At 34.5% G+C, this 10683-nt stretch overlaps 1 non-coding gene across 1 annotated transcript; it reads right to left on the bottom strand.

Annotated features, from left to right (window-relative positions):
* Positions 1 to 10381: 10381 nt before the first annotated feature.
* TRNAN-AUU lies at positions 10382 to 10454 on the bottom strand. Its single transcript has one exon. It is a non-coding gene; the product is annotated as a tRNA-Asn (tRNA).
* Between the last annotated feature and the right edge of the window lie 229 nt (positions 10455 to 10683).

Below are 10683 nucleotides of genomic sequence, written 5' to 3'. Positions count from 1 at the left end.
GTGCTTCAAGAGCTTCTCGCAACATGGCGCAACAAAGGTCTCCTCTTGCTTCTGCAAGGTCTTACGAGTGAAGATGTCCATGCAGTCATTGAATCATCTCTCTACAAGCGAATTGTACATTATCACTGTGCAAAAATAAAATAAAAATCAAAAATTAGACAAATAGAGACACCTCCGTAATAGTAGTGAAGGTAACAAAGAGATTCAAAACTAGCTAGCAATCAAACCAAGATACAAGCCCCTTTTGGTTGGCTAAATGGAATCGGCTCTTTAAGCAGTACATATAGAAAACCACGGAGAAGACTAAATATGGAAATATTGTCATTGCATAAAACCTCCTAACCCCAGGCAACAGCCCCCGCCAATAAGTTTATGCAACTAACAATGCCATAACCATCAGTTATCCCCAAAATCCCAGGTAGCCGTAGGCATTATAAACACATCCAATGAGGCATTACAAGTACCATCAGCAAAAATCCACATAAACAAAATCGAACACTTCATTTGGTGCAAGAAAAAGGTAATAGCTAATTTAAGGATCTTAAGATTCAAGGGAAGTTAACACAAAAGAAAGTTGAAAACAGATTTTGAAAATCCAAGTGAAAAAGTGTGTCAACCACCGCCACACAAAGAAAGCAAATACAACAAAACGCTAGCAAAATACAAGCTGCAGCATCATTAAGAATGGGTTCATAATTCATATTGTAGAAATGTAGTTCCCAAAACCGGAGGCAACATAAAAAGGCTGCACTGGTTTTAAGGAGAACATCTCCTTAGCTTCTCTCATACACAGAGCAACAAAACCCTGCATTTTCCACAATCTAAGAAGCCTAACCATAAACAATCCAGACCAAACATAACAATTAAAAGAACCCCAATAACTGTATACCCCAGACAAGCAGAACCCATTTCCTAAAACTTGATTGTTCATCAAATTCAGGAATCAAATAGGGAAGTCAATAGGCGAATATGGAGAGGGAAAAAATGGGAAATGAGAGGGAGGAAAAAGAGGGTTAAACACCTGTAACGAAGCTGAAGATGGTCGATCATAGCCGACATTCGGTTCTTATCTTCTTCAGGGGGACCTCGAGCCTGATAACATGTTCTTGTCCATACGGATCCCGCCTCTTCCGATGTAATTTCCTGTTAGGAATAGGAATTTTGCATAGGGTTTACAATTTTGCCTTTTAGTTTCCGTCCTTTCAAGAGAGAAATCAGAAGCCCTAGGAATCGTGATATTAAACGGCGTCGCTTAATCCCTTTAATGTGACTAAGGGGTTGTTTGTTTGATTCTTAATAGAACCATTCAGCGCGTTTGTTTCGTACCTCTGAATGATTAAGTATTAACTAATTCAGCAAAACAGTGCTGAATGATTCAATACAGAAGTACATTCTGAATGATTCAGCACAGAAGTACATTCTGAATTATTCAAAGCCATTATCAAACATGTAACATTCAGAGCTAATTCATACAGAGGTCTCTGAATCATTCAACATTTTAATCATTCAGCGCTTAATCATTCTGAAGTAAACAAACAACCCCTAAGTTTTCGTTGAATCTTGGGTAAATTACACACTTACTCACTAAACTTTACTCTCTCTTATTTTACTCATTAGTCTTTTAATTTTTTAATTGCTCACTGAACTTTAGACATTGAAATTTTTTATTACTTAATCGTGACTTTCTAACGGCGTTATGACATGGAAAAGTTTATTATTTTTTACATTATGATTTTCATATCATAAAAAAAGAAAATGATTAAAATTAATGGTGAATGAGATATTGTTTCCCTATAGTATTACTGTTGACACCTTCAATCTCCATCCTCACCCTCTCAAGCCTCATCCTCACTTTAGTGACATATTTGATCATTCCTTTTCAACCATTCTCCGACCACCAAACCATGTTTTCTCATTCACTTATGCGTAACCATAAATCTGAGCCCAAATCAATAAAAAATCATGAAAATCCTCATTTTTACATAGAAAAATGCTTTGCATTTGTTTTACCTTTGTTGGGTTAATTGGGGTTCTCTCTCAATGACTTGGTGGTTGATAGGTAGTTTCACAACTTCCAAATCACCTCACTTTTTAATTTCATCATTCAGTTAAAAGAAAACCCTAACATACTATTTTTACTTGAAAATCGAGTATTTAACACCCTCAGATCGATACGGATGACCCAATTCGATTCAAGGTGTAACATTAGGGCCACCGGAGCGATCCATTGTAAAAATCTGGGAAAATAATTTTTTTTGTTAATTCATTTAAAATCATAAATAATTTATACATAAAATCATAAGTTCAAAAACCATTATAATGTTAAAACAGAATTTGAAAGATGTACAACCTCAAACAAGTTTCAGACACTCATATAAAAATCAATGTGACCTCCATTCCCCTTAATTATAATGTACCATACTTATAAGAAATGCCAGAGGAACTCCCATCACTGATGTCGATAACTGTACACGATCCATTCTTTAAATTGAAACGATAAGTAACAGAGTGAGCTTTGGGAAGACTCAGTAATACATAAACTACTAGATGATGCTAAAGGACAACATATATATGGTGCACCATGAAGATTCTCTTAGCTATCCAGGTATAAATAGGTTATAGTGATGAGTTGAGGTTTCACTAATTAATTCTCCAGGTAAACGTCAAGAAACTTATAGTTTGGAAGAAGCATTTAGAGAGACAAATTCAAGAAATGAAAATGAGGAGTCTAGTATGTTCCAACAAAACGAAAAATAGTAGTTTATTTAGTTAAACAAATTTTTAAAAATAAAGTGATACCCTCCACCCAAACACTCCATATACAATTTCCTAGAACTGCATCCATAAGGACTTACCCTAGGCCCATTGGGCGTAGAAGCCAACCTATGAGAACACCTTGGGTCTATAATGACTTACCCAAGACGAAGCGTATGAGCCACCTAAGGGGAGTTCCTCAGGTCCAAAAGGACTTACCTAAGCACAAAGTAAAGAAGCCACCCTAATTAGGGTCTATAAGGTCTTACCACTAGGCCCATTGGGCCTATGAGCCCACCCAAGGATTGTCTTAGGTCCATAAGGATTTACCAACTTGATCGGGACTGAACCTGCAGAACTTTATATCACATCCTAGAAGTACCTTAGTAAAATAGTTGAGACAATTTCAATAAAATCAGAATCAGAGGCGAGATGTATCTTGTATCGAAAAAAAAAAGATCAGAATCCAAAGATCAGAAATCATATATTAGAAAAAAGAGAACAAAAATCATGTTTTTATTTCAAATATCAGAGTCATACTTTTAAAATCACAGAAAACATTTATGTTCATAAGGAACACACTAGAGTATTCATATATCTTTCCAGAGTAATTATTAGGAAGGGAAACACAAACTTCTACAAGTTGATCAGATTTCATAAATGAGATTCATACTGAAAGGGTTTGATTACTAACGAATCTAATCAAATATTCAGAAATTGATACTTCAGAACCATTTAGGATTTCATGTGTATAAGAAAAGTATTCATGAACCTTATATCATAATTATTAAGATTCAGATACACCATTAATGATTCCATTACTCAGACTATCAGGGGTATTTTAGTCATTTTATTATCGAGGGGAATTTTGACAATTGGACTAATGAGGATAAAATGGTAAATTTGCATCATTCCATATTCTTTAATGATTCATTAGACTTTTAAATCCCATCAAACGAATTAGAGTTCAATAGCGTGATATATACCAATTATTTATACAGAAACGCTTCACGACTATTCATCTTTTGCTACCGATACTTGAACGGACCATCTTCACAAACCATCATTGAACCTGATTTGAGGAGACATACTTGTATTAAGGTGGTATCCATTTCCAATATTGTAATAGTCACAAGAATGGCTTATATACTTAGGTTGTACTCCAAAAATCCTTAGGGACGTTGCAACATTTAAAGCTTCATTGGTACTTTCATAACTTTTCTACAAACATTTTCTTAATCCAGGTCATAAGGGTAGTTGGTTCATTTTAGTACTTGGGGTTATTATAGTTATTTCAGAATTCCTTAGTAATTTGATTATTTTAGTCAATTCAAATCCGTACATTACTTCTAATAAATTGGTATTCAGATATTTATTTTGGAATCAGAATATCCATATATGTTGCGATCTCGAAGTTAGGAATTAATTATTAGGGTTTTTATTTCAAATCATGAACTGAACAAATGAATCCGTAGTTCTAGCAAGTCAAGAATGAATTCCTAGGTCATTTTCATTGTCAAGGGAGATTCATGTCCCTTTTACATTTCAAGGGTATTTCAGTTAAATTGTTCAATTTTTTCATAGACATTACTTTCAGTAAATCATTCCAGGTGTTATTCAAGACAAAGTTATCAAAGGCTCAAGGCGCATCGAGGCGCAAAGTGTCCTGGAGCCTTGAGGCGCATGAAAGGCGCGGGATTCACGAAGGCGAGGCGCATGATATTCAAAAAATTGTAATACATATATATATATTAATGCAATCAAACTCAAATATCATATATACCCAATATTAGGCTTCAATAGAGTTCATTCTCAAACTCAAAATACTAACCTACCATCATAAAAGCTATCAACAAGCATAATCAAGTACTAAGTTTAACAAAAACATCCAACATGCATAAACAAAACATCAAATAAAGTCACTGATAATAATCATCAAACATCAAACTCATTCTCATCATCATCGTGAAGTGGTATGTCATCATCTTCCTCCTCATCCGTCTCACAATCCCCAATGTCTTATTCTTCAATGTTACTCTCCTCTGCATAACAACTTCATCATCTTCATCTACAAGGAGGGTTTAGCTTTTTCCTTTCCTTTCGAGCTTGAACTAGCAATATTCTTTCTTCTAGTATTATGGTCACGCTCATAAGCTCCGGAAGCTATACCAACATCCTTCCATGTCAAATCGTCATCATTAAACACATAATATTCATTTTCTTCTTCATCCTCATCCATTCTACCAAGCAACCATTCGTTACTTTCATCAATGTCATCCAAAGAGATTGGATCAACGACATCACGATTATTATAACGCTGCTTTAACGCTTGATTATATTTTACATAGACTAAATTATAATGCTGCTTTAATGCTCAATTATATTTCACATACTAGAAGAATAAATAATTTTATAAAGGAACTATTAAATAAATAAATAAAACAAACTAAAGTCAACATTGATAGACGCGTAGAAAGAAGAAAATGTAAAAGAAATGTTAAAAAATTTAGAGGAATATTTGTGTGTTTAAACTTAAATTAATTCAAATTAAAGTTAAAAAGTAATTAAGGAATCATCGTTTATGGGGGTCTCTTCTTCTTCTTTTCACTTGGGGTGAAAGTTTTTGAAAATAAAAAGCCTCATGGTTCTCTCCGTGTTCAGCTCGCGTCGCGGTTTTTTTTTGTACGAGAAACACAACCCAAAAGGAAGATTACAAAAAACCACCAAATTCAGATTCTCAAGCTCTTCTTCTTCTTTTTCTTTTAGAATTTCCCCCTTAATTTATATCGAAGAATCCCCTTTTCCCTAATTCATTTTCTTTGCCATCGGTGTTGTTCGATCTTGACCGTGGATTAGCGTTGTGTTTGACGATCGCTTGAAGAATTGATAAGAAGCATCGATTGTTCAGTTGTAATTACAAGGTTTCAAGCTCACATCGCACGTTAATTGTGCCTCGACTGAGCCTCGCGCCTCAGAGCCTCGCTGCGCCTAGGCTACGTGCCTCGCTTCAGTGTTGAAAAAGCCCCGTTCAGTGAGCCTCTGCACTTTTGCGCTTTAGGCGCGCTTTTTACAACTATGATTCAATAATTGAATTTCTAAGTCTTTTTCCAACTTGGATGTTAAAATCGATTTTTTTGGATTTTTCTAAACAGAACCAGCACTTAATAGGTGAATTAGTGGTTTTACCGGGTCAAGTATAGTTTTTTAGGGTTATTTCCACTTTTAAAGACAATTGTTGTCTTTTTACATCCCAGGGGTGTTTTTATAATTTCTTATCCATGTATTTTTTTTAATATTTAACCTTTAATGAAATTAATACGAATTTACGGGTCCTGAAGTTAATTAATTTATCAATTGATCTTGAAATTATCTATTATTAACCTTTCAGTTTCTTAAACGAGTTATATGAGTCTTATTCAATTTACTACCTTTTATCGCATTTAATTTGAATTTTGGAATAATTAACTTTACACATACGACCCGTCTTTAATTATTCATACATTAACCAATACTAACTTGTTCCATAAAACATACAAAAAGGCAATACTGTATTACCTCGATTTTTGAGCTACATCAGTCGACCAATTAAAGTCCATTCGATCGTCCTTGAACTTGAATTCAACGTCCCATAACATCTCGGATATAAAGAAAAATGAATTACGTCAAAAATGAAACTTAATCGGGAAAATGAGTCGAATTGAAAGATAAAAAGCTGAAAAAAAATCTTACCGGGTTCGAATTTGGCCCAATAAATTTTGGATTCAGACTGAGGACGTCAAAAAACATAAATTATGACTCTTCAGTCAAAGTCAACTGTCAAATTCGAAGTCAACAACCAGGTCAACGGTCAATGATCAGGTCAAAGTTAACGGTTCGGTCAAGGTCAACGAGTCAAACCAATTTGGGTTGACTTAGGCTGGTTCGAGTTTACTCGGTTCAATCCGAGTTGACTCAGTCCAGTTCGATTTGATTGAATATGAAATTTTCGATCAAATGGCCGACCCCACGTGTGACAGAGGCACGTGACAGCGCGTGCAGAGGCGATGAGGGCGGTTTCAGGCAGCCGATTGACCGAGATTTATCCAAACACAATAATCAATCCATATTTACTCAAAATCAAGCCATAACAAAAACAAAACAAATGAAAAAAAAAAGAATCAGACAACTTACCTTTGACAAATGAACGATGGAGCAGCGGTGAAATGATACAATCACTTGGGTTTTGTTCGGAATATCTCAAGGAGCACGGTGGTGGTGTGGTCACCGGGCCTCGAAATCGACGTGGCATCAAGGAAACTTCAAGGCGATCTACAATTTTCGATGAAGCTTCAAACGTCAATTCACAACGATCGATGATAAAACTCAATGACGGGTTCGAGGGGTTTTGATCACGAGTCGGTGATGAGCACAACGACAGTGACAGTGACAAGCACGATAGTCAAACGATTTAGGTGGTCGACGATGACAGGGCTGAAAGAATGATTTTAAGGGTTATTTTATTTAGGGATTTTTCCTCAAATTGGGATAGGAATTGCGGATTTAAAATCTCATCCGGAAAGCTTTAACAATTATTTTGTTTAAAATATATTTGGAACAGTACCTATCCTAGTGTTAGAGGCATGGCCGTCATGGGTTGAAGGCCTGCCAACCTAACTTACTCTCTTTGTTTTATTTTCTTCGTAGGAATAAAAGGTGAAATTCGGGGATTAGTCCCTAAACTTTAGGGAATACAAAAATTGTCCTAACATTTTAATATTTTTCAAAATGGTACTCCAAAATTAATTAAATAAGATTAAATCAAAATTTAAATAAAATGAGGGTGTTACAGGGTCTTCCAAATTGCTTTCTTCATAAGATTTATATTTTAAAGTCATTTCTAGATATGGAAAATGGGTTCAATGGGAACAAGAAGAAAGGTAGAAAAGAGTGGCTGCCCATCTTATTCTTCGACAATCTATTTTTCCTTGTAATGGTTAGGGATTTTGACTATATTAAGACCTAAATAAATATAAATTATTATTTTATTTTATTTTTTAATTATAAGTGGCATGTTTTATTATTAAAATAAATCACGTGAATATCCGGTTACTGAATAAACGGTTGAGTTATTAAAAATGTTCGATGTCTAAAGTTCAGTTAGCAAATTGAAACAATTGAAAGTACAGTAAGTGAAATAGGAGAGCGAGAGTAAAATTCAATGAACAAGAGTGTAATTTACCCTTGAATCTTTAATGGGATTTGATTAATAGGTATGAAACCTAATTAAAATTAGAAATTAATTTACATAAAAAATTCTAAAACTTATTAAAATGATGGAATTTTAAAGTTTATTAGTCTTTACATCACGTGCGTTGTTGTATATATTGTTTGCATATCTAATTAGTTTCTTTGTTTAATTCTATATTTTTATTTCATTTTGATTCATAAAAACTATTATTATTTAAATTTAATTATCAATATTTTATTTATTTAACAACATATTGTCATTTTAAATCACAAATTCATCTATAATTCGAGAAAAAAAAGCTCCATTTGATTGAAATTATCTACTATTGATCTTGTTCTCTTTTGTAGTTCAGTCAGAGGGGTGAACTTTCAATATATGTTGAAAGTTATTTTTAAACATACACTATCTTATATTTACTCTAAATTAATAAGAAATATAATTGTTTTTAAAAATTATTTAAAAAAAATATAATTAATTTTATGTAAAATTATTTTCAAAGTATACTCTAAAATACTTATTGAATTTATTCTCTAGAATCCTGTGAGCAATATAGCCTACACGTAAGCATGAGCTTTCGTTGTTTAACAGGATCGAGTGTAGGGACGGACTGAGAAAGGGTGGGTGGGGTATTCGCCCCTGAAATTTTAAAATTACCTTATAATTTAGATTTTTTTCTGTAACCCCTAAATCTGACCTAGAAGTTACAACTGAATCATGATAACTACATCGATCTCAGAAATGGTTTACAGATGAAAATTTGTTTAATAAATTATTTTAAAGAAAAATATTTACCAGTAATAAAAATCAGAATTAAACTCATGCATCAATTTAAAGAGATTGAAAGGAAGAAAAAATTAACCTCACGTAGTATGAAATTGAGACTACCCCGATAGCCAAGTCGGTTACATATCTGGATAATATGAAAATATAAACAGAAATAAAGTGAACAACAAAGATTAGTGTGCCCTCTGAATTCAAATAATAATTGTGATATTTCAGGCATGATATAAAAATAATAAAATAATCAAGTAACAATAAAACTAGATATTTATCACTAGAAAATCATACAAAGTTTCTCACAATCTTACCTCTCGTCATAGACGAATGGAAAACATTACCTGTTGAAAGGAACCTAAGACCACTAAAGTGATCCAGAGCAGAAAACATAAATCAAGATGAGGACGTAACCCTCCAAAGAGGAGTCTGAGTTAACCTCCAAGGAGGAACTCATCAAAAATCACAAACATGACGGGGATGTTGCCCTCCGTAGAGGATTCCATGCAAATCAAGATGGAGATATAATCCCAAGTAGAATCATGATAGAGATATGATCTCATGTAGAATCAGGACAGGGATGAAGCTCTTCGTAGAGTATCCAATGCAGAACCAGGACTGAGATATAATCCCATGTAGAATAAGGATGGGGATGAAGTCTCCGTAGTGGATCCTATATAGAATTAGGATGAGTATGATACCCTCCGTAGAGGATACCGTGTAGAACCACAAAAATGCACAAATACATAAATTAATAGTGATGCAACATTAATAAGAAATCAGACATATTACAAATAAATATAATTAGGTTACAAGTATGCGTTCCAATGAGAATCATGCTACACAATATCATTAAACATTAAATGTATCAACAGGTCAAGGGACACACCTATACCAGCTAAACCTATACTGGCTAAGCTTCACATTTCTCACGATTAGTAGTACTAAGTCCTACGGAACGGAAACCTAATGATAATATATTATTGTAAAAGAACTGAAATAATACTTAATTAAATGAAATCAATTAGTAATTCAGTTAATAACATTCATGTGTATCTTGAATCGAACGTACGGAGTCAAGTTGAGCTGAACAAAGGTGATTCAAACTTACTGTGGAATAGTACGGAGACACGTGATCACCTTCAAAATATAATATCATAGAGTAAGATCATAAATTTCATAATTTACTTAACGTAACTATATTTTAAAGTACTAAAACATTAAAAAAACATGACTTTCGGGGTCAAAATTTAACAAAATAGATTGTGGAAACAGACTCGAGACATAAAAAAAAGGTTAAAATAGAAAAATGTTAGGATATTTTTAGCTGAACCTTATTCCCATATGTAATGGGGTAAGGGGAGGTAGGATAGTAGGCTGCCCCAACGTCAGGTTGAGAGCAGCTTCCGTAGGAGACCTCTGAATTATGAAATGCCCTCCGTGGGATCCCACAACCCCAATATTAAGAACCTTGTGCTCTACCAACTGAGCTGGATGGTCATTTCTTAAATAGCTGACCATATTCCCATATGTAATAGGTTGAGGGGGAGGTAAGGTAGTAGGCTGTCCCAACGCCAGGTTGAGAGCAGCTTCCGTGAAAGACCTCTGGCAGTCAGAATTATGAATTACCCACCGTGGGACTCGATCCCATGACCACAAGGTTAATAACCTTGCGCTCTACCAATTGAGCTGGACGGGCAATTCAAAATTAGCTAACCCTTATTCCCATATGTAATGGGGTAAGGGGGAGGTAAGATAGTAGGCTGCCCAAACACCAGGTTGAGAGCAGCTTCCGTGAGAGTAAAAAAAATCAACAATTTGAACTGCTGAAATCCTCCCACACGCGCGGTGATGATGCGTGTGCCGTGTGGAGGCCCTTCCGGTGGATGGATTCAAACGAAAACTTCTAGATTTCTTAATGAGGGAAT

Source organism: Hibiscus syriacus, unplaced genomic scaffold (genome assembly GCF_006381635.1).
Source record: "Hibiscus syriacus cultivar Baekdansim isolate YM2019G1 unplaced genomic scaffold, ASM638163v2 tig00112737_pilon, whole genome shotgun sequence".
Lineage (NCBI taxonomy): Eukaryota > Viridiplantae > Streptophyta > Magnoliopsida > Malvales > Malvaceae > Hibiscus > Hibiscus syriacus.
The sequence above is the reverse complement of the archived record's forward strand: the minus strand, read 5'-3'. Positions and strand labels throughout refer to the sequence as shown.